Below are 26,453 nucleotides of genomic sequence, written 5' to 3' on the forward strand. Positions count from 1 at the left end.
GCTAAATTGTTCACAGTGTCCAGGATTGTGCAGACTAGGTGGATCAGCCATGGGAAATACAGTGTTACAGGGATGGAGTGCTCTGGGCGTGATGTTCTTCAGATGGTCGGTGGGATTTGATGGGCCAATGCTCTCCTTCCACACTGTTGGGATTCTATTCTATGATTGAGGATAAAGGCTTCACAGCAGGGTGTCCTTGCAGAAGGAGCATGTGGTGTGTATCAATGCTCTCGATGCCTTCAGATAGAGGTGGGCACCGCAGGGGATACAGTGCTTTATCTCTGTCGCTGCCCCCTCACACCCAACTCTACTTTGATTTAGTCCCTTCTCACTCTTCCACTTGTAATGGTTTGCTTTGCCAGTCATGGGCCTTGTTTATAAATATTCAATTGGTTACACGGGTGGTTTACTGCGGGAGATTAACCAAAAGCAAAATGGGGTAATGATGATTTTGATGTTGGGAAGGTTGCTCAGCTGTGTGTGATAACACTTCTGGGTAGGAGAAATGGGGGGAAAAGAACGCTTCACAGCTCACAGAATGAGAACTGAAAAGCAGTTAAATCAAACCAAAGGTTCAGACAGCGAGGGAATATTTCCCTGGAGTTTGAGTAACTGGAAAGTGATGGTGTCCGGGAATAGACATGATTTTGTTCTAAAGGGCACTTGAAATTTTAAAAACTGTTATGTTCAGATAGTTTCAATTCTTTTACTTTTATTTATTGTGGAATAATTTTTAACACAAGGTTTGCAAATTTGTTTTTTTTTTAAACGTAAAAGACAATAGTTAAATAAAATCCATTAAACCAACCCTCACTGAAAACTGTTGTGGAGGTGCAATCTCCTGGAGAATCCCTGCCCACTTCTTCCTACCCGGGCACCATGGCTATATATATACCTGGGAGATAGCAGCAGCAGGAGACCATTCGGTCTTTCAATCCTGCTCCACCATTCAATGGGAAACAGCTGACCATCCAGCTTAGTCTCCTGTTGCTGCTGTGTTCCAATCCCCTTTCATGGCTTTACCTCGAAGAACTATAACTAAGTCCTCCTTTGGTTTCACTGCCTTTTGTTCCAGTGACGTTGCAGTGTTACTGTGTGGGTGTAGGCAGGGGTAATGTGATGGCGCCTCCTCCTGGAGGATGCACGCAGCATCCCTCATCATCCTGCAGTCACATCAACTGGGGTTCAGCAACTAGAGATAGAAACCGTTTCCAGGATATGGGCATCACTGGCTCAGCCAGCATTTATTCCCATCTCTGATTACCCTTGAGAAGATGGTAGTAAGCTGCTGTCTTGTACCATTCACGGTCCATTTGGTGCAGATAGACTGACAATGCTGTGAGGAGAGTTTACAGGATTTTGGCCGAGTGATTCTCTATCTTTGGTTCTTCAAATGCTGGTTAACTTAATCACGATCGGCACATGATTTTGAGATTTCAGTCTGCAAATCTTCACCATCTAGCACCCTGTATAAAGGAATATGTGCAGGTTAGAAATTCAGAACAGACAATTCTAGTTGCTCTGGAATATTTTTTCCCTTTCTTCCCCAAAAGCTGTAACCCTCCAGCCCACTTATTCTCTCCCATCATTCTAACTCTGCTACCACCTAACGTACACCCTCCATATTCTCATGGAGTAACTGATAAACAGATCCATGCCACCACTTCCCGTCCCTGGTGAGACTCTGCACCCTTTCTGGGTTCACTTCCTTTCCTTTCAGTTGCTGCAAGTCAATAATGTAACAGCAGAATGAAACAAAAGGAAACAGAAAGGGAGGTGTCAGATCCTGGACAGAAGAGGAACCTTCAGTCTGGGAGAATGGGTCAGATCCTTCTTTGTTTCCTATTAGTTGATTCCCACCATTACAATGAATTGGGGATGGAGAGTGGTCCGCCATGTGTTTATTGACACTTTGACCCCCTCCCCCAACAGATCAATACTATAAGCAGATGCATTCCTCCTCCAGCCAATCGCAGTGTGAAAAACTTTCCACAAAGTATTCTTTCCCAAAGCACAAGCTCGAAAACCCGCTCACATTGTGTACATGTACAGTGCCGGATTTCCCCACACACGTGTGGTCCCTGCCTCAGGGATTGTGGGAGTTGTAGTCCCTATGAAGCCACTGGAGCCCTGTCTCTGGAGAGTGATTGAAAAGTGTGGACTGAGGGTGTTGTGTATAGGATCCCCATACAGACACACAGAATATATGGACTGTCACAGAATTTTACTGAGACATCTGCTTCCACAACCTGATTTTCTGATATAAGGAATATAGATTCCGCCAACTGGGGTGTGGGGTGGTTAATAGGAGGAGCAGATTTTAAGCAGAGGAGGCTCAATGGTGAGCATTGCTGACTCACAGCATCAGGGACCTGGATTTGATTCAGCATTAGGTGACTGTGTGGAGTTTACACATTCTCCCCGTGTCTGTGCGGGTTTCCTCTGGGTGCTCCAGTTTCATCCCACAGTCCAAAGATGTGCAGGTTAAGTGGATTGGTTATGCGAAATTCCCAGCGTCCATGTCTGTGCAGGTTAAGCCATTAACCATGGGAAATACAGGGAATGGGTGAGTCTGAATGGGATGCATTATAGGGATGGTGTGGACTCCATGGACGATTACCCTGTTTCTGCACTGTAGGGATTCTATTCCATTCTAATTAAGAAGAATGTACTTATCTCAATGTGCTGTGAATGTGTGGAATTCCCTATTCAAAATGCGGTGGATGCCAGGACAATGAACAAATTTACTGAAGAGATACAGATGTTGAATTTGCAATGAGTTGAAGCGTGAAAGCGAGCAGGCAGGAAAATCCAGCTGAGACCGAGGTGAGCTCAATCATCATGGTATTAAATGGTGGAGCTGGTTCGAAGGGCTGCATTGCCTCCCCTGTGCCCAGTGCTTATCTTCTTACGGTAATAACTGGAAAGCTGAATCCAAAATTCACCACCTTCACCAAAGGAGATTATCGGAAACAGCAGGATAGTGAGGTGGATTAGCATTTCAAACTTAGATAGTGAGGAAGCATGTGGGAGATAATGATTTTTCAATTTTAAACTGAGGTGAGTTAAATAGGTTATAGTCCAACAGACTTAATTGGATCATGATGAAGGAGCAACGCTCCGAAATCTAGTGTGCTTCCAATTAAACCTGATGGACTATAACCTGGTGTTGTGAGATTTTTAACTTTATACACCCCAGTCCAACACCGGCATCTCCAAATCATGTAAACTGAGGGGAGACAGATATTTATGGTTTTAGACTGTGTAGTACATTCACATTGTTTAGAATACTCTGTTGAGAATATCTATCCTGTACTTTATTACAAAGCCAAGGTCTCTGACGATGAAAACCAAAACACGCAGGTAACATCGCCTCACCTCGTAATCTGATAAAAGACTTGTGATAAGAATTTAGAATACAGTTGGAAAGCGGGATGATTAAATCCAATCCCAAGGTCCTGTGCTTAAGCAAAGGAGACTACAATAGGATGGGGCAGGAGTTGGCTAATGTAGACTGGAAGCAAAGACTTTAGGGTGGGACAGTTGACAGACAGTGGAGGACTAACAAATAATTTTTTCAAACTGCTCAGCAAAAGTATATATCAGTGAAAAGGAAGGACTGTAGGAAAAGGAGGAATCTGCCATGGGTGTCTAAGGAAATAAGGGAGTCTATCAAATTGAAATTGAAAGCACACAAATTAGCAAAGACCAAGGAGAAACTAGGAGATTAGAAAAAGTTTAAAGATCAACAGAAAGCTAGATGGGATTGGGGGAGAAAAGCAATTAGTAGCTGTCCCCAGGGCCAGAATAGCAGTTCACACTTCGAGAGGGGAACAATTGTGTGGGGAACATATGGCCTCTGTAATTGTTGAAGCACTTAACTGTTACCATATAGATAATCCAGATCAAGTTAAAACTCACAGCACACTCCTAAAGCCTGTTCTTCCAAATAAACCTGTTGGACTATAACCTGGTGATGTGTGGTTTTTAACTTTGCCTACCCCAGTCCAACAACCAGTACTTCCACATCAGAATCCTGACAGACAGCCCCACTGACACTGAAGTGCCTGTCAGATACCTGAGCCACAGGGGTGTGGCGGAGGGGTATGTGGTTTAACCACAAAGTGTTGACCTGAACTGTACTTTTTCACTGCCTTTGCCATGGAGATAATACTGACAGACAGCGTCAATTCAAAGTCCCAAACCACAAAGTTATAAGAATGGGAGCCATACATCGGACAGGCGGGGAGTTACCTGATGCAGCCTGGAGGTGTTCTGCATGTACACTATCCAGGTAACTGCCATGTCTCATCAATAAAAGACTCAAAGAAGACGTCTCAGACTTCTGTGCCCAGTTATTCCTATTCAGCAGGGTTTACGAATATGTGTACACAGCAGTCAGACTTCACAGTGGAGAACACGAAGAAAATGCCAGTAATTGACAAGGAGACTGAGGAAGGTGAGGACCAAGAAATAACTGTTATCACGAGAGAGTTAGAGCTGGGCAAGCTAATGGAGCTAAAGGTGGACAAGTCTCTTTGCCCTGATGGAATACATCCCAGGGTACTACCAGAGATAGCGGGAGAAATAGTAAATATACTTGGAGTCAGAGTCCTACAGCAGAGACAGGCCCTTTGGCCCAAACTGGCCCATACTGACCAGAATGTGCATCCACGCTAACCCCATTTCCCTGCACTTGGCCCATCTGCTTCTGAACCTTTGCTATCCATGTATTTTTCCAAATGTCTTTTACATGTTGTTAATGTACCCACCTCAACCACTTCCACTGGCAGCTCAGTCCATATACATACCACCCTCTGTGTAAAACAGGTGCCCCTCAGGTTCCCTTTCATAATTTCTCCTCTAACCTTGATTCCCTGGGAAAAAGACTGAGTGCATTCTCCTTAACCAAGCCTCTCATGGTCTTATACACTTCCAGAAACCATCACCCCCCCCCCCCCCCCGCCCCACTCTGTTTCCTCTGCTCTAAACAAAAAAAAATCCTCGCTTGTCCAACCTCTCCCTATAACTCAGACCCCTGAGCCCTGGCATCATTCTTGTAAATTTCTTCTGCACCTTTTACAGTTTAATAACTGAAACCTACATTACATTCATCATATTTCCAGTGTTTTCCCATGGCATTGGAACTGACGTGACAACGCCAATGGATTACAAACCATGATCGAGAATTAACTCCTTTTCAACAATCCAGTTTTCATAGCATTTTCCATACTGCAGGTATCCTTGTGTCTTTCTGGTTGCATGATTAATTTAAAACTTGTCCTCATACAAAACAAATCTGTAGCTTAATTGTTCCTGGGAAATGTGCCATGTTTTTTCAGACTTTTAACAACAAATCAACTCTCTCTCCACAGTCACCATGCTAACATGGAGTTGGCTGCGTCTTTGTACTTTTTCCAGTCACACTGACATTTGAAATATTCGCCCACGGACAGAATACACACCTTTCCTTCCATATGAAAAGGCCAATGATATTCAGATCGGCACGGATCAAGTAACCATCAAAACGGAACAGGAAGTTCAATTTGAATTTCTCATCCACAAATCCGCCCTTTCAGAACCCTACAACAGAGAAAACAGGTCACCACCGTTAACACAGAATAGAAATTCATAAGACAGTGATAGTATTAAATTGTAGTTTCTTTGTTTCCCCCAAACCTTTAAATCTCAGTCTCACAATTGCTCTCTTCTGTGAACTGAAATCCAAATCAATCTCCTCACTCCTTCCCTCCACACCTAGTTCGAACACTCTCTCCTCTCTTTGAATTCAGTTTCCTCGCTCCTGTCTGCAGACTAATAACCAAAAAATGGGGCGGCACGATGGCACAGTAGTTAGCACTACTGCCTCACAGCACTAGGGTCCCAGATTCGATTCCAGCCTCGGGCTCATTCTCTCCGTGTCTGCGTGGGTTTCCTCCGGGTGCTCCAGTTTCCTCCCAAAGTCCAACGTCTGACAGTGCAGGTCAGGTGAATTGGCCATGCTAAATTGCCCATAGTGTTAGGTGCTTTAATCAGAGGGAAATGAGTCTGGGTGGGTTGCTCTTCGGAGGGTTGGTGTGGACTGGTTGGGCCGAAGGGCCTGTTTCCACACTGTAGGAAATCTAATCTAATCAATGACTCTGACTCTGAGCCTCCGGGGTGTTGATAAATCCTCTCCCCACCTACCAAGCTTTCCTTCCTGGTCAGACCCGCATTGTTTATTTTCCCCAATCTGGAACCTCTTATTTATTTACCCCACTCCGACCTCTGATGAGAACCATCCTGCACACACTGGCCAAATCATATCTGGTTGAACTAAAATGAAACAGATTAGAACTCTAATTACAGCCCCACCCCTGTCCCTCTCCATAACATTCCTGAATCTTCACAAGAGTTCTGATAACTTTCTTCAAAATGCTTCCCCATTGATACTTTGACCACTCGTCAGGATACCAGGCGAGGGGCCATTCTCCTGGGTCCTGCTTTCAGAGGGAGGAACTGCCAATGACAGATTAATCCCACACACCTACAGCCTCCCTGGCACTGACCCATACTGCACATACGCCAACAATTGCCCAGCAGTGCGGCTGTGCACTGGTCTCCCCTCCTACCTTACATGGTCCAGATCACGCAGAAGCCTGGGTGATTGATAGCAGCTGCTGGAAGGGGCGGGGCTGAAGGACTGGGACAATGGGATTGTAAACAATGAACGAATGTGGAGGACCCTGGGGGATGGACAGGTCAGTGAGGGACAGGAGCAGTGCAGCAGCAGGAGGGGCTCCTGGACAAACTAAGCAATGGGAGAGTCTGACAGGAGAGAAACTACAGGAAGGTTCTGCTGAGGCTCAGGCAGGGACAGGTGGGAGACAGTATGGACTGGTGGCTTGGGCATGTTTTCCAATCAGCCTCTTCAAAGATGGTGTTACTCAACTCTGAACCCGATCCTCCTGGTCCAGAGGTAAGGACACTACCACCATTTCTTGGTGGGCTTGTGGAAAGAAGGGATGATGTTCTCAATCTCACTCGCATGGAAACACCATGAGCTCCTCCCACTTACTGTCTACGGTGGGGATGGAGGAGACAGAGCAGGTGGGATGGGGTTAGGGATATAGGGACTGCGTTTCAAAAGGAACTCACCGGCATTGGTGTTATTAACAAGACTCAATACACAGTCACTAACACAAAGTTGGTGTCCGTGAACTTTATCCAGAATATTAGCATCTATAACTGTGCGATGCAGAGTTACTGAGTTAAGGCCTGGATATTATTAACAGCTTTGTGTGTGAGACATCACATCTCATGAACTTGAGTCAGTTTTTTGAAGAAGTAACAAAAAGGATTGATGAGGGCAGAGCAGTGGTCATGATCTGCATGGCCTTCAGTTAGGCGTTTGACAAGGTTCCCCATGGGAGACTGGTTAGCAAGGTTAGATCTCATGGAATACAGGGAGAACTCGCCATTTGGATACAGAACTGGCTCAAAGGTCGACGACAGAGGGTGGTGGTTGAGCGGTGCTTTTCAGGCTGGAGGCCTGTGACCAGTGGAGTGTCACAAGGATCGGTGCTGGATCGACTACTTTTCGTCATTTATATCATTGACTTGGATGTGAACATAAGAGGTATTGTTCGTAAGTTTGCAGATGACACCAAAATTGGAGTTGGAGTGGACAGTGAAAAAGATTACCTCAGAGTACAAGGCATCTGGATCACATGGGTAAATGGACTGAGGAGTTCAGTTTAGAAAAATGTGAGGTGCTGCATTTTGGAAAAGCAAACATTAGTAGAACGTATACAGTTAATAGTAAATTCCTGGGGAATGCTGCTGAACAAAGAGACCTTGGAGTGCAGGTTCATAGTTTCTTGAAAGTAAAGTCGCAGGTAGACAGGATAGTGAAGGCGGCAGTTGGTCTGCTTGCCTTTATTGCTCAGAGTGTTTAGTATAGGGGTTGGGAGGTAATATTGTGGCTGTACAGGACATTGATTAGGCAACCTTTGGAATATTCCATGCAATTCTGGTCTCCTTCCGATCAGAAGGATGTTCTCAAACTTGAAAGAGGTCAGAAAAGAATTAGAAGGATGTTGCCAGAGTTGGATAGGCTGTTTTAACTAGAGTGTCGAAGGCTGAGGGGTGACCATATAGAGATTTATAAAATCAGGCCGGGCATGGATAGGTTAAACAGACAAGGTCCTTTCCCTGTGGTGAGGGAGTACAGACCTAGGGAATAGGGAGATGAGGGAAGGCAGGGATGGGGTGGCAGAGGGTGGGGAGACAGAGAGGCTGGCAGAATACAGAGGGGTGGCACAGAGACAGGTGGGGACAGAGAAGGGGGAAAAAGAGAGATGGGGAACAGACAGTGGGGATAGAGGAAGCGACGGGGACAGGCGCGGGGGCACAGACAGACAGATGGGGTTAGATAGAGAGGGGGAGACGGGGGGAAAACAGACAGGGGAGACAGACAGAGGGGGAAGATGAAGAGAATTTTTACAGATCAAAATTCAACCCTGTTGCTGTTTTCTCTCCATCCCCTTCAATCCCTCTGAAGGGCTCAGAACAACTGCATAGTTCCTGCAAAGTAGAGTTTCAGGGAGATCATTTGTTGACGTTTGGGATGGTGATCATTATTGGTTAGGGCACTGATTAATAAATGGACTTGGTTCAATTCCACTGTCTGTGTGGTGTTTGCACGTTCTCCCAGTGTGTGTCTGCGTGGCTTCCTCTGGGTGCTCTGGTTTCCTCCCTCAATTCAAAGACTTGCAGGTAAGGTGGATTCGCTGTGGGAAATGAGAGGTTACATGGATAGGGTGGGATGCTATTCCGTTGATTGGTATGGTCTCATGGGCCGAATGGCCTGTTTTCACACTGTAAGGATTCTGTCACTGAGTGTAGGAGTTAGGAGGTCACGTTGTGGCTGTACAGGGCATTGGTGAGGCCAGTTTCAGAATACTACATTCAATTCTAGTCTACCTAATTTCAGAAAGATGATACCACAATAGGACTCAACCTCAATGACAAGTTCCTGTCATTGTGGGTTGATAGTTCCTTGAAAGTGGGATTGAAGGTAGACAGGTCAGTGAAGGTGGTGTTTGGTATGCTAGCTATTATTGGGGAGTGCATTGAGGATAGGAGTTGGGAGATCATGTTTCGGTTGTACAGTTTATTGGCTTGGCCACTTTTGGAATTTCCATACTGCTTTCAATTCCAGTCTCCCTGCTATAGGATGGATGTTGGGAGACTTGAAAGAGTTCAGAAAAGATTTCCAAGGGTGTTGCCAGTATTGGAACATTTGAACCATAGGGAGAGACTGAATAGACTGAAGCTATTTTCTCTGGAGCAGTGGACGCTTGAGGTGGCATTGTAGAACTTTATAAATTTATGAGGAGCAACGATACGGTGACTAGTCATAGTTTCTTTTTTTCCCCAGGTAGGGGAGACTAAGAATAGAGAGCATAGGTTTAACATGAGAGGGGAAACACTTCAAGGAGATTTGGAGGCTTTGGAGGGGGTGACAACAGGTTTACCAGGATGTCGTCTGGATTGGGAGAGGTTGGAAAAACTTGGATTTTTGTCTTTGGCGAGTCAGTAGCTGCGGGGTAACCTGGGGGGCACAGAGTGAATAATGTGAATCTTTTTTCCAAGGTGGAAGTGACAAATTCTAGAGCCACACATTTAAGAGAAGAGGGGGTAGTATAAAGGAAATGAAAACCAAAACAACCGCAGATGCTGTAAACCAGAAAGAGACACAGAAGTTTCTGAAAAAGCTCAGCAGGTCCAGCAGCATCTGTGAAGAGAAATTAGAGTTAACGTTTCTGAGGAAGGGTAACTGGTCCCGAAACATTAACTGATTTTACTTCACAGATGCTGCATGACCTGCTGGGCATTTCCAACAATACCTGTGCAATTTTAAAGGGAGATATGTTTCTTAAGCAGAAGGTTATAGTTGACTAGAATGTACTCTCCTGGGAGATGGTAAAAGCAGAAACAATCACAACGTTTTTGAGGCATTTGGGCAGATACAGAAGCAGGCATGGGTTGACAGGGATATGGATCATGTACAGGTAGATGGAATTAGTTTGGAATGGCATCATGATCCGCACAGACATGGTGGCCTGATTATTCTGGTGCTGTAACTGTTAGGTTTTCCAAAGGGAAGAATGTCTTTTGAAGAAGTAACAAAGGATTGATGAGGGCAGAGCGGTGGACATGATCTACGTGGACTTCAGTAAGGTTCCTCATGGGAGACTGGTTAGCAAGGTTAGATCTCATGAAATACAGAGGAAACCAGCCATTTGGATACAGAACTGACTCAAAGGTCGAAGACAGAGTGGTGGAGGGCTGCTTTCCAGACTTAAGGCCTGTGACCAGTGGAGTGTCACAACGATCGCTGCTTGATCCACTACTTTTCATCATTTATATAAATGACTGGGATGCGAACATAGGTGTATGGTTAGTAAGTTTGCAGATCACACCAACTTTGGAGGTGTAGTGGACAGTGAAAAAGATTACCTCAGAGTACAATGGGAACTTGATCAGATGGGTGAATGGGCTGAGGAGTGGCAGGTGGAGTTTAATTTAGAAAAATGTGAGGTGCTGCAGTTGGGACTTATACACTTAATGATAAGGTCCTCGGGAGCATTGCTGAACAAAGACACCTCGGAGTGCAGATTCATAGCTTCTTGAAAGTGGAGTCGCAGGTAGATAGAATAGCGAAGGCAGCATTTGGTATGATTTCCCTTATTGGTCACAGCATTGAGTACAAGTGTTAGGAGATCCTATTGCGGCTGCACGGGACATTGCTTAGGCCACTGTTGGAATAATCCGTACAATTCTGGTTTCCTTCCCATCAAAACAATATTGTGAAACTTGAAAGTGGTCAGAAAACAATTTCAAGGATATTGCCAGGACAGGAGGATTTGAGCTACCGGGAGAAGTTGAATAGGCTGTGTTCCCTGGAGCGTCAGAGGCTGATGGGTGACCTTGTAGAGGTTTATAAAATCATGAGGGGCATGGATAGGGGAAATATACAAGTTCAGACGGTTGGCATAGTCTCATGGGCCATGATTGTAGGGATTTGGTCACTGAGTATAGGAGTTAGCTACAGTTGTGGCTGTACTGGGCATTGGTGAGGCCAGTTTTAGAATACTACATTCAATTATATTCTCCCTGATTTCGGAAAAATGTTACCATAATAGGACTCAACCTCATAATGACAAGTTCCTGGGAAGTGTGCACGAACAAATACACTGTGCAGTGTGGGTTGATAGTTCCTTGAAAGTGGGGTTGAAGGTAGACAGGTCGGTGAAGGTTGTGTTTGATATGTTAGCTGTTATTGGGCAGTGCATTGAGTATAGGAGTTGGGAGTTGAAACTTTATTGCTGGAACAGCACAGCAGGTCAGGCAGCATCCAGGGAACAGGAGATTCGACGTTTCGGGCACAGGCCCTTCTTCAGGAATGAGCAGAGAGTGTTCAGCAGGAGAAGATAAAAGGTAGGGAGGAGGGACTTGGAGGAGGGGCGTTGGAAATGTGATAGGTGGAAAGAGGTCAAGGTGAGGGTGATAGGTCGGAGTAGGATGGAGGCGGAGAGGTCAAGAAGAAGACTGCAGGTCAGGAAGGCGGTGCCGGGCTGGAGGGATTCGGCTGAGACAAGGTGGGGGGAGGGGGGATGAAGAAACTGGTGAAGTCCAAGTTCATCCCCTGTGGTTGGAGGGTTCCCAGTCGGAAGATAAGACGCTCCGCCTCCGACCGTCGCGTTGTTGTGGTTTGGCGGTGGATGAGTCCAATGACCTGCATATCCTCGGTGGAGTGGGAGGGGGAGTTGAAATGCTGTGCTACAGGGTGGTTGGGTTGGTTCGTCCGGGTGGCCCAGAGGTGCTCTCTGAATCGCTCCGCAAGTAGGCGGCCTGTCTCCCCAATATAGAGGAGGCCACACCGGCTGCAGCGGATGCAGTAGATGATGTGGGTGGAGCATCCGCTGCAGCCGGTGTGGCCTCCTCTATATTGTGGAGACAGGCCGCCTACTTGCAGAGCGATTCAGAGAGCACCTCTGGGCCACCCGGACGAACCAACCCAACCACCCTGTAGCACAGCATTTCAACTCCCCCTCCCACTCCACCGAGGATATGCAGGTCATTGGACTCATCCACCGCCAAACCACAACAACGCGACGGTCGGAGGAGGAGCGTCTTATCTTCCGACTGGGAACCCTCCAACCACAGGGGATGAACTTGGACTTCACCAGTTTCTTCATCCCCCCTCCCCCCACCTTGTCTCAGCCGAATCCCTCCAGCCCGGCACCGCCTTCCTGACCTGCAGTCTTCTTCTTGACCTCTCCGCCTCCATCCTACTCCGACCTATCACCCTCACCTTGACCTCTTTCCACCTATCACATTTCCAACGCCCCTCCTCCAAGTCCCTCCTCCCTACCTTTTATCTTCTCCTGCTGAACACTCTCTGCTCATTCCTGAAGAAGGGCCTGTGCCCGAAACGTCGAATCTCCTGTTCCCTGGATGCTGCCTGACCTGCTGTGCTGTTCCAGCAATAAAGTTTCAACTTTGATCTCCAGCATCTGCAGACCTCACTTTCTCCTATAGGAGTTGGGAGATCATGGTTCGGTTGTACAGAATATTAGCTTGGCCACTTTTGGAATCCCCAGACTGCTTTCAATTCTAATCTCCCTGCTACAGGAAAGATGTTGGAAAACCTGAACAAGTTCAGCAAAGATTTACAAGGGTGTTGCCAGTATTGGAACCTTTGAACCATAGGTAGGGGCTGAGGCTATTTTCCCTGGAGCAGGAGATGCTGTGGGATGGAATTATATGACTTTATAAAGTTGTGAGGAGCGACAATAAGGTGACTAGTCAGTTTCTTTATTCCCAGGACAGGGGAGTCCAAAAGCAGAGGGCATAGGTTTAACGTGAGAAGGGAAAGACTTCAAGGGGATCCTAGGAACAACTTGTTTGGTACATGTATAAATGAGCTGGTTGGCATGGACGATTAGGACAGAGGGTCTGTTTCCATTCTGTACATCTCTATGACTCTGTTTTACAAAACTTGAGGAGGGTTTTAGAAAATATCTGCAAGGCTATTGTTAGGACTGTGGAGTTAGTGGGAAAGGCTGAATAAGCTGTGGTTTTTCCCTAGAGCGTCAGAGACTGAGGGGTTACCTTACGCAGAAGCACAGACAGGGTGAATAGCCAAGGTCTTTGTTTCCACCCAGTGTCGGGGAGTTCAAAACTACAGGACATTGGGTTTTAAGTGAGAGGGGAAAGGTTTCAAATGTACCTGAGGGCCAAACGGTTCACTCAGAGGTTGGTGAGCGTATGGAATGAGATGCTATAGGAATGATGAACGCAGGTCAAATTAAATTTAAAAGGCGTCTGGATGGGTACATGAATAGAAAGTGTTCAGAGTGATATAGGCCAACTCTCCCAAATGGAGCTGGATCAGTTTAGGATATCTGGTCGACATGGACGAGTTGGACTGAAGGGTCTATTTCCGTGCTTGATGACTCTCTGACTCCAAGTGCCTCAGCAAAATGGTGGAAATCCACAATAAAAACAAAAAGCGCTGGAGATCCTCAGCAGGTCTGGCAGCACCGGAAATGGTGACAGATGCAGGAAACATTGTAGCCTCGAAGAAGTGTTAAGATGACTACCCCAAGCACTACAATATCGTTTACACGCTGAGTGCCAGAACGTGGGACGAGAATAAATAGGTGCTTGATGACCAGCATGAATACGATGGGGCTGTAAAGCTGACTTTCTGGGTCAGGACTATTCATCAGGACTGACAAAGGGTCCTGCTCCTCTGATACTGCCTGACCTGCTGCACCTCCCCAGGTCCACATTGTATAGACTCTGACTTCCAGCAATGCCTCATCTTATCCATAATGGTCATTGTGTTCAGGTCAGGCAGCATCAGTAGTGCTTGGTGTGACCATCTAAACACTTCTTCAAGTGCACTATCTACCAGCGCCTCTACTTTCGAGGAATTATGAATCTGCACTGCAAGGTCTCTTTGTTCAGCAACACTGCCCAGGACCTGACCAATATGAGTATCAGTCCTGCTAAGCTTTGCTTTTCGAAAATGCAGCACCTTACATTTATCTAAATTAAACTCCATCTGCCACACCTCAGCCCGTTTGCCCATCTGATCAAGATCCCATTGTAATCCGAGGTAACATTCTCCATTGTCCGCTACACCTTCAATTTTGGTTTCATCTGCCAACTTACTAACTATACCTCCTATGCTCATATCCAAATCATTTATAGAAATGACAAAAAGCAGAGGTCACAGCACCGATTCTTGTGGCACTCCACTGATCACAGGCCTCCAGTCTAAAAAACAGTCTTTCACCACTACCGTCTGTCTTCTAACTTTGAGCCAGTTCTGTATCCAAATGGCTAGTTCTCCCGCTATTTTGAGAGATATAACCTTGCTAATCAGTCTCCCATGGGGAACCTTGTCGAACGCCTTACTGAAGTCCACACAGATCACATTTACCGCTCTGCCCTCATCAATCCTCTTTGTTACTTATTCAAAAACAGCTCAATCAAGTACGTGACACATGAGTTCCCACGCACAAAGCCATGCCGACTATCCCTAATCATACAACATAGACAAGTACAGCACAGATCAGGCCCTTACGTCCACGATGTTGTACCGAAATATAATCCTAATGTAAAACTTAACCTACGCACAGCTCAACTCACTGCTATCCATGTGCATGTCCTGCAGTTGCATAAATGTCCCCAATTACTTCGCTTCCACCACCACCGCTGGTAACGCATTCCATGCATTCACAACTCTGTGTAAAGAAACCTACCTCGGACACGTCCTTTATACATTCCTCCTAATATCTTCACAGTATGACTTCTCATACAAGTCAATCCTGCCCTGGGGAAAAGTCTCTGGCTATTGACTATATCTATTCCTGTCATTATTTTGTACATCTCTATCAGGTCTCGTCTGTTCCTCTTTCTCTCCAGAGAGAAATGTCCGAGCTTATTCAAACTTTCTTCATACAGGAAGTCCTCCCGTCCAGAAAGTATGCTAGTAAACCTTGTTTGCACCCTCTCCAAAACCCCTGTACATTTCCTATAGTATTGAGACCAGGACTGGACACATAATTCCAAGTGTGGTCTCACTGGGACTTGGAGAGCCCTTAAACTCTATTCCCATGTTAATGAAAGCCAAAAAACCATTTGTTTTGTTGACAACCCTATCCACTTGGTTGGCAACTTTGAGGGATTTATGTACTTGCACACCCAGATCCCTCTGTTCCTCCACACTGCCAAGAATCCTGTCTTTAACCCTATATTCAGCATTCAAGTTCGCATTTATTCAGGTTTACCCCTTCTGCCATTTCTCAGCCCAGCTCTGCAGCCTGGAGTAGCCCTTTACATTATCGACAACACTTCCAATCTCTGTGTCATCGGCAAATTTACTAACCCAGCCATAACCCTCCTCATCCAAGTCATTTATAAAAACTACAGAGGCCCAAGAACAGAGCTCTGCGGGACCACACTCCAAACTGTCCTCCAGGCTTTCATCTACAACCACTGTCTGCCTTCTGTCAGCCAGCCAATTCTGAATCCAGATAGACAAATCTCCCTGTATCCCATACTTCCTGACTTTATGGATGAGCCTACCATGGGGAACCCTAACAAATTTTTGAGGAGAAAGTGAGGTCTGCAGATGCTGGAGATCAGAGCTGAAAATGTGTTGCTGGAGAAGCAAAGCAGGTCAGGCAGCATCCAGTGAACAGGAGAATCGACGTTTCAGGCATAAGCCCTTCTTCAGGAACCCTAACAAATGCCTTGATGAAATTCATTTATACCACACCCACTGCTCTACAGTCGTCGACCTATCTTGACACCTCCTCAAAGAACTCAGTAATCACACTATGCTTTGACAAATTATCATTAATCCTTTCCCTCAGAATTATTTCCACAACTTTGCAGACAACAGATGTAAGACTGACTGGTCTGTAATTGCCACCTATTTCCCTTCTTGAAAAGAGGAACATTTGCCTCCTTCTAATTCTCCGGTATGACTCCTGTAGAGAGTGAAGAGGCAAATATCCTTGCCAGCGGCAGAGCAACCTCTTTTCTCTCTTCCTGGAGCAGCCTAGGATAATTCTAGTCTGGCCATGGGGACTTATCAATCTTAATGTTTTCCAAAATTTCCAGCACATCAACTTCATCAATCTTGATCTTTCCTTGCTTTAAAAATTCATGTAAATCCTATCCCTCAGGGTTCATTCCAATAACTTGTCTAGCACCAACGTCAGGGTCAGGCATCTGTAGTTCCCGGGCTTGTCCAAACCGCCTTCCTTAAACAGTAGCACCATATTAACCAACCCCCAGTCTTCTGGCACCTCAGCTGTGACTATCAATAAAACAAAAATCTCAGCAAGGGGCCCAGCAATCACTTCCCTAGCTTCTTACAGAATTTTAGGGTACACCTAACAGATCCTGGGGATTTATCCACCTTTATGCGTTTCAAGACATCCAGTTCCACCTTCTGTGTAATATGAACATTTTTCAAGATGTCACCATCTATTTCCCGACATTCTATAACTCCCATGTCCTTCTCCACAGTAAACACTGATGCCAAATACTCGTTTAGTCTCTCGCCCTCCAACACCCCCAACCGCATCGCCTGCAACTCCACACATAGGCCGCCCTGATGATCTTTGAGGAGCCCTGTTCTCTTTCTAGTAACCCTTTTGTTCTTAATGTATTTATAAAAACCCTTTGGATTATCCTTAACCTTATTGGCCAAAGCTGTGTCCTGTCCCCTTTTTGCCCTCCTGATTTCCCTCTTCAGTATTCTCCTACTGCTTTTATACTCGAAGGATGTTTTGGATTGGAATAAGTGCAAAATATTACATTTTGAAAAAAAAATGCAGGATTTACACTCATTACAAGTCAGGCCATGAGAAGTGATATAGAACAAAGAGACCTCGGTATTCAAATTTTTGAAGTATGTGTCACATGGAGACAGGGTGGTTAAAAATGTGTTTAGCACATTTATCTTCATTGCTCAGACCTCAGAGAATAGGAGTTGGGGCGTTATGTTGGTGTTGTACAGAATGTTGGGGAGGCCTCTTCTGGAATACTGTGCCCAGTTCTGGTTGTGCTATCAAGGGAAGGATATTATTAAACAGGAGCGGGTTCAGAAGAGTTTTACCAGGAGGTTGATGGGAATGGATGGTTTGAATTTTAAGCAATCTGGATAGGCTGGGTCTTCTTTCACTGGAGCGTAAGAGGCTGAGGGGTGACCTTATTAGAGATTTACAAAGTCCTGAAGACTATCAGTAATGTGAACAGCAGGTGCCCTTTCCAGGAGCGGTCGCTTATCAAGAGTGGGTACATATTTTAAAGTGAGAGACGGAAGGCTTTAAAACGAAGTTTGGGATTTTATTTTTTGTTTTTCATAGAGAGTGGTTCACGTGTGGAATAAACTTGTAGAGGAAGTTCTAGCTGTGAATGCAATTACAATTTCAGGATGGCACAGTGGCTCAATGGCTAGCAGGGCTGCCTCACAGCACCATGGACACAGGTTCAATTCCTGCATTGGATGGCTGTCCGTGTGGAGTTTGGATATTCCTCCCCATGTCAACGTGTGTTCCTCCAGGTGCTCCCGTTTCTTCCCACAAACCACAGATATACAGGGTAGGTGAACTGGCCGTGCTAAATTGCCCATAGTGTTCAGGGATGATTAGGTTTAGTGAAATAGTCAAGGGTAAATGTAGAGTAAAAGGGTAGGGGCATGGGATTCTCGTGAGGAAAAAACATTTGGACCCATATATCAATAGGGAATGCTCGGATGGATTTGGACCAAGTGGAGGCCTCTTCTGGAGGCCTCCACTTGGTCAGTTCAAACTGATTAGTTCAGTTCAAAATTATGTTCAACATGGACTGGTTGGACCAAAGGGTCTGTGTCAATGCTGTATAACTTTTGACTCTAACGCTCGCTACCTCTGAAAATTCCTCTATGCTCGGAACTATCCCTGTCAATGCTACCTCATCCAGCCTTACAATTCTTCCATATCTCAATAACTCCTCTCCAGATTCAAAACTCAAAAACCTCTATTACAAATATCTATCTCTGTAATATCCTCCATCCTCACAATCCTTTCCATCTTTCATGTCCTCCAGCTTCATTATCCTCTCTATCTCTATTCCCCTCCCCTCTCTCAAAACTTTGCTATATGTGCCTTTCTTTATTTCCTGCCTTCAGGACACCCAAAATTTATTTCTCACTTGATGATGGCCCTTTCTGATTCCTGAGCTGAGCTTCTGAATTTCCTCTGAAAACTCTCCGTCTCATTTTCCTCCCAAAAACATCGACCAACCAAGTGTCATCTATTCTAGTATCACCTTTTCTGACCTGATGTCCAATAGAGCCTGTCATATTCCTATAATAAACATCTCAGTGGTCTACAGAACAGAAAAAGACTCTGGTGATCCATCTGTGAGAAAGAAAACTACCACCGAACTATCCTGATCTATTTTCCAGTACTTGTGGAAACGTGCCATCTATCACGACATCGCAAGTGCACACTAAATACATCTTAAATGCCACTGGGATTTATGTGTCTCCCACCATTACAGACAGTGAGGTTTATTGCAACTGTTGCTCTATGACGACATCACCCACAGGAACACAGAGCTGCTGGGTCTGTGCAAACCAGAGGTCGCACATACAATGGGACGGATGTCAGGTTCTCTGAGAGGAGGCACAAGAGATTTACTAGGATGGTACAAGGAATGGGGGATTTTAGTTGCAGGGACATGGGTGATAATGGCACATATCAAGAATATCCATCTACAATAGATGGACTCTCCTTTCCAACCTCTCCACTTGCGTGGGCTGGGTAACCTTCAGGTAAAACCCACCACCAGTCATTTCTCCCTAATGAGAGAGCAGCCCTACGGTCTGGTAGGACAACGCTGACTATAACTTTTACACTGTGATGCCACTGTGCCTCGGGGGTGGAGAGAGGGAATGCTGAAGGTGGTGGATGGAACACCACTCAGGCACAGTGCTTTGTCCTGGAGGATGTTGACTTTCTTTAATATTGTTGGGGGCTGCACCGATGCAGGCAAGTGGACACAGTTCCAAAACAATCCTGATGTGTACCTTATAGAGAGCAATCAGAATCAGGGGTTTGGAGAAACAGATTGTTCACCTTGTAACAGAGGAAATTGTGGCTGCACTGTGACAGAGGGGTTTACAGAAGTTATACATTATAATAATCAACCTTTCACTCATTAGCTCATCACAAACTGTTGACAAGACATATATGGCAGACTTGGGGGAGATCTATTGACAGGTTGGTTTGATTCAAAGGAGAACTTTTATGCATCAAATAGGAATGAGCTGGAACAAAATACTCACAACTAAATGCAAATATCCAGGTCCCGATGAATTGAGTAATTCTGTCAGAGTTTGGTGTTACAAATACTGAGGTTACCATCTGAATGTCCACCTGTAATATAGGTTTATAATGTCCGCCACTGTCAGATCAGGTTAGAAACTCACACCATCCCCTCCTCTTGTCCCAGGATGACTGTACACATTACCCCTTGTGGAGACCAGCAGTCAATTCAGGGGGAAATCTATCTGGGTTTCTATGAGTTTCCACCTTGGGACTTCATGTGACTAAACAGGGCAGATCTTTGACACATGGGACAGAATTTTGACACATGGGACAGTGTTAGTGAGATGTGGAGAGCAGGATTTGCTTCTTCTTCTTTCCTTCCGTGCTGCCGCTGTGCCTCATCAACAAGACATGGGGTGTGAAAGGCTCATGCAGCTTGATGGGCAAGTTGTCTCCATTATGACCAATGGGCAGCAAGCTCATCCCAGTCATCCCATAGAGTATCCCGTAAAAGACAGCAACTCTGCATGCTTCCCACTCCCCAGTGTTCCCAGGGAAGGTTTAGAAGAATGATGGGGGAGATCTCCTCGAAAAGGCAGAACAGTAGAGTTCCAAAAGGAATATAAACAGTTTACACAGAGGGATTCGTTGGAGAAGTGGACAACAAGGTGAGATACAGGAGGGGCCAAGGATTGATCCTTGAGGGACACCAAATACAAGGAATTCAGAAAGGAAAGGGAGACTGGAGATGGAGCAGGATTTCCCAACAATCTTGAAGTCAAATATTAGTTAGTAGCAGAATGGCTGAGCTGAACATAACCAGAAAAGACAGAGAGAACAAGGAAAAATACCTGTGAATTGGTGAGGGGCAGTGATGATGATGATGATGAGGAGGAGGAGGAGGAGGAGGAGGAGCCTGACTCCAAAATTGCTATTTCTACATTAGTGAGATCACCCAACCCCACCCTATTCTCAGCTAATTTACTGAAATACTTGTCTATCCCTGTGTTATCTCCAGACTTCATTATCCAAACACAATCCTGGCCAGCCTCCCATATTCAAATTACATGTAATCTCAAGAATATCTAAAACTCTACTGCCCAATTGCTCACTTGTTCGAAAACTTGTTGATCCATCAAAAGGCTCCCATTTACAAGCAACTTAAAATTCTCACTCTTGATGTAATTCCTGGCATGAACATCCGTGTCTCCCTGCACCACACAACCTGTGAGATCTGGACAACTCATTTGCTTTCAGACATCCCAGCGATGCATTTACTCAGTGCTTCACCGGACTGGCTGTTTCTACTGTTGCCAGGGCAACAACGTCTGGAATTCCTATCCTAACACTTTCATATCTGTTTTCCTCCTTTAAGGTATTCCCAAAAGCCTGCTTATTTGGCAAATCTTTTGATTACCTGACCTAATATCCCAATCTGTTGCCTAATGACAACAATTATTCAACGTATTTCTGTGAAATTATAAAATGATAAAAATACAAACGGTTGTTGATTTGCACACACATTGTCAACGTTTCACTGTCGCTGAGTGAATAATCTGTAACATCTCTTACCCAACCACATTGTGGGAGCACCTTCACCATACAAACTGCAGCTGTACAAGGAAGTCAAATATCACCTTCTCCACAGGCAACAGGGCTTTGGCATTGATCGCTGGTACCTGTGGAGGGAGAAACACAGTTGATATTTCAGGGAGTGCAAAATGCATTACAGGGAATGAAAATGTTGCAGAATTTGATGGTCAGAAATGGAAGGAAAATGCACTTTTTTGTTGTAAAAAGGAATTATTCACTGGCAAAGTGATTGTGGAAAATTCAGTCCTTTTAGAGAGCAGCACATTGTCAGGGGTTGGGCAGCAGAGGAAAATTAACTTACAAAAGGTCTGTGAAAGAAACAGTAAAACACTGAACAACCCAACCACCCTGTATCCCAAGACTTTAACTCCCCTTCCCGCTACACCAAGGACATACAGGTCCTGGGCCGCCTCCACCGCCAAATCCCTGGCATCTGATGCCTGGAGGAAGAACGCCTCATCTTCTGTGTTCGGATCCTCCAACCACATGGGATCAATGTGGATTTCACCAGTTTCCTCATTTCCACTCTCTCCACCTTATCCCAGATCCAGCCTTTCAACTTGGCACTGCCCTCTTGACCTGTCCTACATGTCCATCTTTCTTCCCACCGATCGGGTGCTGACTGACCGGGTGTGCTTTTCCAGCATCACACTCTTTGACATTGGAAACATCCTGACTCTGACACTCTGTGTAAATCCTGCCTTATCACTCCCTGTCAGGGAAGGCTGCGCATGCGCCCACAAGCAGCTTGCCCCTCACAAAGTTGGTGGCCACACACATGTCCCGCGGATCCTGCCCCCAATGAACATGGCGGCACTAACTCACGTAATTCACCATTTGAAGCATTTACCAGTTTGCCACAAACACGGGCCTGGGATTTTCAAATTTGTCTTTTCCGATATACACTAAGTTCTGTTGTATGTCTCAGCCCATTACATTAAAATTTGCTTCCCTTCCTGGTCAATAGATCTTTCATTAACCGTGCCCTGCACCTTCACACATTTCCAATGCCTTGGTCACATCAGCACTGTGCTGCCAGTGAAGCTTATCACGTGGTTGAGTATAGTCACACCCCTCATTCACTCAGATTGGTTGGAGAGCCAACTGGTACTGCCTGGTCTTCCAGACCCATCCCCATCATCTTATTGGTCCTGCACTGAGATCAATCACCAGAGGCCCTTTGTGGGCTGGAGCATGCTCAGTGTTTCCTGCTTTTGCTGCTGTTTATCAGGTATAAGAGAGAGGGTTAATTCCTGTTTCTTCTAATGTCAGACATTAACAACAACTTCCTGTATTGTATGGAGCCTTTCACACTGACAATTCTCCTAAAGTGCCTTTATGAATGCTGGAAACGTTGGCTAAAGAGAACAACTTTAAGATACATCTTTGAGGATTACAGAGGCGGTTAGGAATGATATTTAAGAGGATATTTTTTAGATTAGATTACTTAGACAAACCGGCTAAAGAGCAACCCACCCAGACCCATTCTGCTACATCTAACACTACGGCAATTTAGTATGGCCAATTCACCTAACCCGCACATTTTTGAACTGTGGGAGGAAACCGGAGCACCCGGAGGAAACGCACGCAGACATGGGGAGAATGTGCAAACTCCTCACAGCCAGTTGCCTGATGCGGGAATAGAACCCGGGATTCTGGAGCTGTGAGGCAGCAGTGCAAACCATTGTGCCACCGTGCCTCCATTCTGCAGCTGTGTCCTCTGCAGTTCTGCCACACCCAGTTGTGAACGGTGATGGACAATTAAACAACTCATTGGAGGAAGCATCACAGATATCCCCATCCTTACTGATGAAGGGGCCTCACATACCCATGCACCAGATAAGACAACAGCATTTGCAGCAATCTGCAGCCGGAAGTGCAAAGTGGGATGATCCATCTCAGCCTTCTCCAGTGGTTTCCAACATCACAGATGTGAGTTTTAAGCCAGTTTGATTCAGTTTGAATAACATCAAGAAATGGTTAATTAGTGCAAAGGCTACGGGCCCTACCAATATTCTGGCAATAATACTGATGGCTTGTGCTCCAGAACTTGCCACCCAACAAACCAAGTACCACTCCAGCACTGGCACCTACTGATAATGTGGAACATTGCCCAGGCATGTTCAACACAAAAACACAGGGCAATCCAACCCAGCCAATTTCCATCTATCAGTCCACACTGATCAGTAGTAAAGTGATAAAAGATATCATCAACAGAGCTATCAAGCAGCAGCTGCTCAGCAACAGCCAGCTCAGCGACACTCATTTTAGGCTCCACCAGGATCACTCAGCTTCCGATTGTGTTACTGCCCTGATTCACAACCTGACAACCAGCTGAATCCCAGAGGTAAGTTGAGGGTGATAGCCCAGTCCCACTCCAAAACCTATATTTCTAGCTGTGTCCACCCTTGTCTCAGCTCATATACTCTAATCAACCTTGTGTTTTCTCCAGACTTCATTATCTAAACACACTGCTGGCCAGCTTCCCACATTCAACCTCCCTGTAATCTCAAGAAAATCTAAATCTCTGCTACCGAAGTACTCCCTCGTACCAAAACCTGTTGATCCATCAAAAGGCTCCTACTCATAATCAACAACATAGAGCCACAGAGATGTACAGCATGGAAACAGACCCTTCAATCCAACCCGTCCATGCCGACCAGATATCCCAACCCAATCTAGTCTCACCTGCCAGCATCAGTCCCACATCCCTCAATTTAAAATTCTCACCCTGGATTCAAATTCCTGGTTGTGATCATCCCGCGCTCGCTGCAACACACACCATTTGAGATCTCGATAACCCATTCTGTTCGAGACTCCCAATGACCTGTTAATTCATTACTTCACCTGTGTGGCTGCTTTTACAGTTGCCAAAGCAACAAGGTCTGAAAATCTCAGGCAAAACCTCTCAGGTCTGATTTCCTTCTTTAAGACATTCCTCAAAATCTGCTTATTTGGCAATGCTTTTGGTCACCTGACCTAATATCATCCTTCTCTGGCCTCATATTTGAAGTTCCCACTAATACTTTTCTGAAATTACAAGCAGGATAATAAAATTACAAACTGTTCTTGATTTGGACATTATCTTCAAATCATCACTGTCGCTGAGTGAATACCCTGTAATGTCTCTTACCCAACCACATTGTGGGAGCACCTTCGCCACACAAACTGCAGCTGTACAAGAAAGTCCAACATCACCCTCTCCCCAGGCAACAGGGATTTGACATTAATCACTGGTATCTGTGGAAGGAGAAACACAGTTGATGTTTCAGGGAGTGCAAAACGAATTACAGGAAATGAAAATGGTGCAGAATTTGAAAGTCTAAAATGGAAGGAAAATACACTTGCTTATTGGAAAAAAATAATTCTTGGCTGTCAAAGATTTTCCAGAAAAAAATTAAAAAGCAGCACATGGTCAGGGGCTGAACGGCAGAGAAAAAAATAACTTACAAAAATGTCTGTAAAAGTAATCGTAAAATACTAAACAGTCTAAATATACACCCATTGTTCAAGATTGAGGAAGCTAGATATTGACAAAGTGGTCATGAGGGCGCCCAGAGATGAAGCAGAGCAGTATAAGCTGTTATGATCCCACAGTAATAGAGATGTATAGCACCGACACAGACCCTACAGTCTAACTCATCCAAGCCAACCAGGTATCCAAACCTAATCTATTCCCATTTGCCAGCACTTGGCCCAATTCCCTGTAAAAGATTCCTAATCATATCATGTGTCTATTTAGATGCCTTTAACACATTTTAATTGTACTAGCCTCCACCACTTCCTCTGGCAGCTCATTCCACCCACTGGATGAAAGAGTTGCCCTTTTGGCCACTTTGAAATTTTTCGCCGAACACCCTAAAGCAATGCCCTCTACTTCTGGACACTCCTACATCAGGGAAAACACCTTGTTCATTTACTCTACTCATGCCCCTCATGATTGCATAAACCTCCATAACATCACTGCTCAGCCAGTGGTACTCCAGGGAAAACAGTCTCAGCCTTTTATGCCTCACCCTACAGCTCAAATCCTCCAGCCCTAACAACATCCTTCTAAGTCTTTTTTGAACCTTTCAAACTTCACAGCACCCTTCCGATAGGAGGCAGGCCACAATTGCACACAATATTCCAAAAGTGGCCGAACGAATGTCCTGTACAGCGACATGACCTCCCACATCCCATGCTCAATGCTCTAACCAATGAAGGAAAACTTGCCAAACACCTTCTTCATCATCCTATGTACCTGCAACTTGACTTGCAAGGACTATGAACCTGCCGTCCAAGGTCTCTTTGATCGGCAAGCATCTCCAGGGCCTTGCCATTCAGTGTATACGTGCTGCCCTGATTTGCTTTTCCAAAATGCAGCACCTCACATTTATCTAAATTAAACCCCATCTGATCAATATCTCATTGTAATCTGAGGTAACCTACTTCCCTATCCACAATATCTCCAATTTTGTATGATATGCAAACTCATTTACGATACCAAATCATTTAAATGAATGACGACACAAATCCAGAAATAAACATCTATTTTTCTGAGTTTCAATGTGCTCTGAGTCAATCCTGCCCAATGTCTCAGTACCAGGGAAAGGCTGCACATGCGCTTGCTGCATCTTGCCCTCGACAAAGGTGGCGGCCACGCACGTGTCCAATGAGTCGTTGCCCCGAATAATGATGGCGGCGTGCACGCAGGCTTGCAGCCGCGCTGAGGCAATTCCCCGTTTACTGCAAACACGAACCTGGGACGTTCAAATTTGTGTTTTCCGACGTGCACATTTTGTTTGTAAAACCTCTCCGCTCTTAGCAACACGGTTTTTCTCCCGTTTTCCTCTGTTTATTTCTTTCCTTACCGTATCCTTTCGCTCCATAACTTCCTGAGCATTCATTACAGTGACTCTGCACCGCACCCGAAGGTGATCACGCGGTCTTGTTCCGCCCTACATTCACTTTGAATGGTTGGACCAACCTCCCGCCAGGTCCTCCAGCTCCGCCCACCGTCCTTTCATTAGTCCGGTGACATCAGTCACCCGGGGTCCCTTTGTTGGCTCGAGCATACGCAGTGCGTCCTGCGTTTGCTGATATGTTGGGTAATGTGAGAGTTTACTGAGGGGAAGGACTCCCTTTGTGTGAGCTCTGCAGTAGATTTCCTTTATTCATGGAGGGAATTGTCTGCCTTCTCATGACTGCATAGTTGTGATTGTTGAATCAATGCCATCTGAATCGATACATAAACACCCCATTTTTACTCGTTCACAACATCTGAGATCTTTACACATTATATCACGCTCTTCTTTGGAGACAACAAAGTATGAAATGAAGCCTCAAGGAATCGGAGCAGGAGTAGAGCATTCATCCCCTCCAGCTTGTTCCCCCATTCTATCAGATCATGGCTGGGCCAACCCAGACCTCAACACCTCTTTTATGCTTGATCTGCATAGCCCTCAACTGCTCAATATTTCAAAAATCTAT

At 45.4% G+C, this 26,453-nt stretch overlaps 1 long non-coding RNA gene across 1 annotated transcript; it reads right to left on the reverse strand.

The window, feature by feature from the left end:
- Positions 1–711: 711 nt before the first annotated feature.
- LOC148146696 (uncharacterized) lies at positions 712–21,063 on the reverse strand. The gene is made up of 4 exons (XR_015760662.1): positions 20,961–21,063; positions 19,406–19,496; positions 5,466–5,583; positions 712–1,466 (listed from the first exon to the last, which is right to left on the reverse strand). It is a non-coding gene; the product is annotated as an uncharacterized LOC148146696 (long non-coding RNA).
- Between the last annotated feature and the right edge of the window lie 5,390 nt (positions 21,064–26,453).

Source organism: Chiloscyllium plagiosum, unplaced genomic scaffold (genome assembly GCF_037043375.1).
Source record: "Chiloscyllium plagiosum isolate Xiang-an unplaced genomic scaffold, Cpla_swu_hap1 HiC_scaffold_20, whole genome shotgun sequence".
NCBI lineage: Eukaryota > Metazoa > Chordata > Chondrichthyes > Orectolobiformes > Hemiscylliidae > Chiloscyllium > Chiloscyllium plagiosum.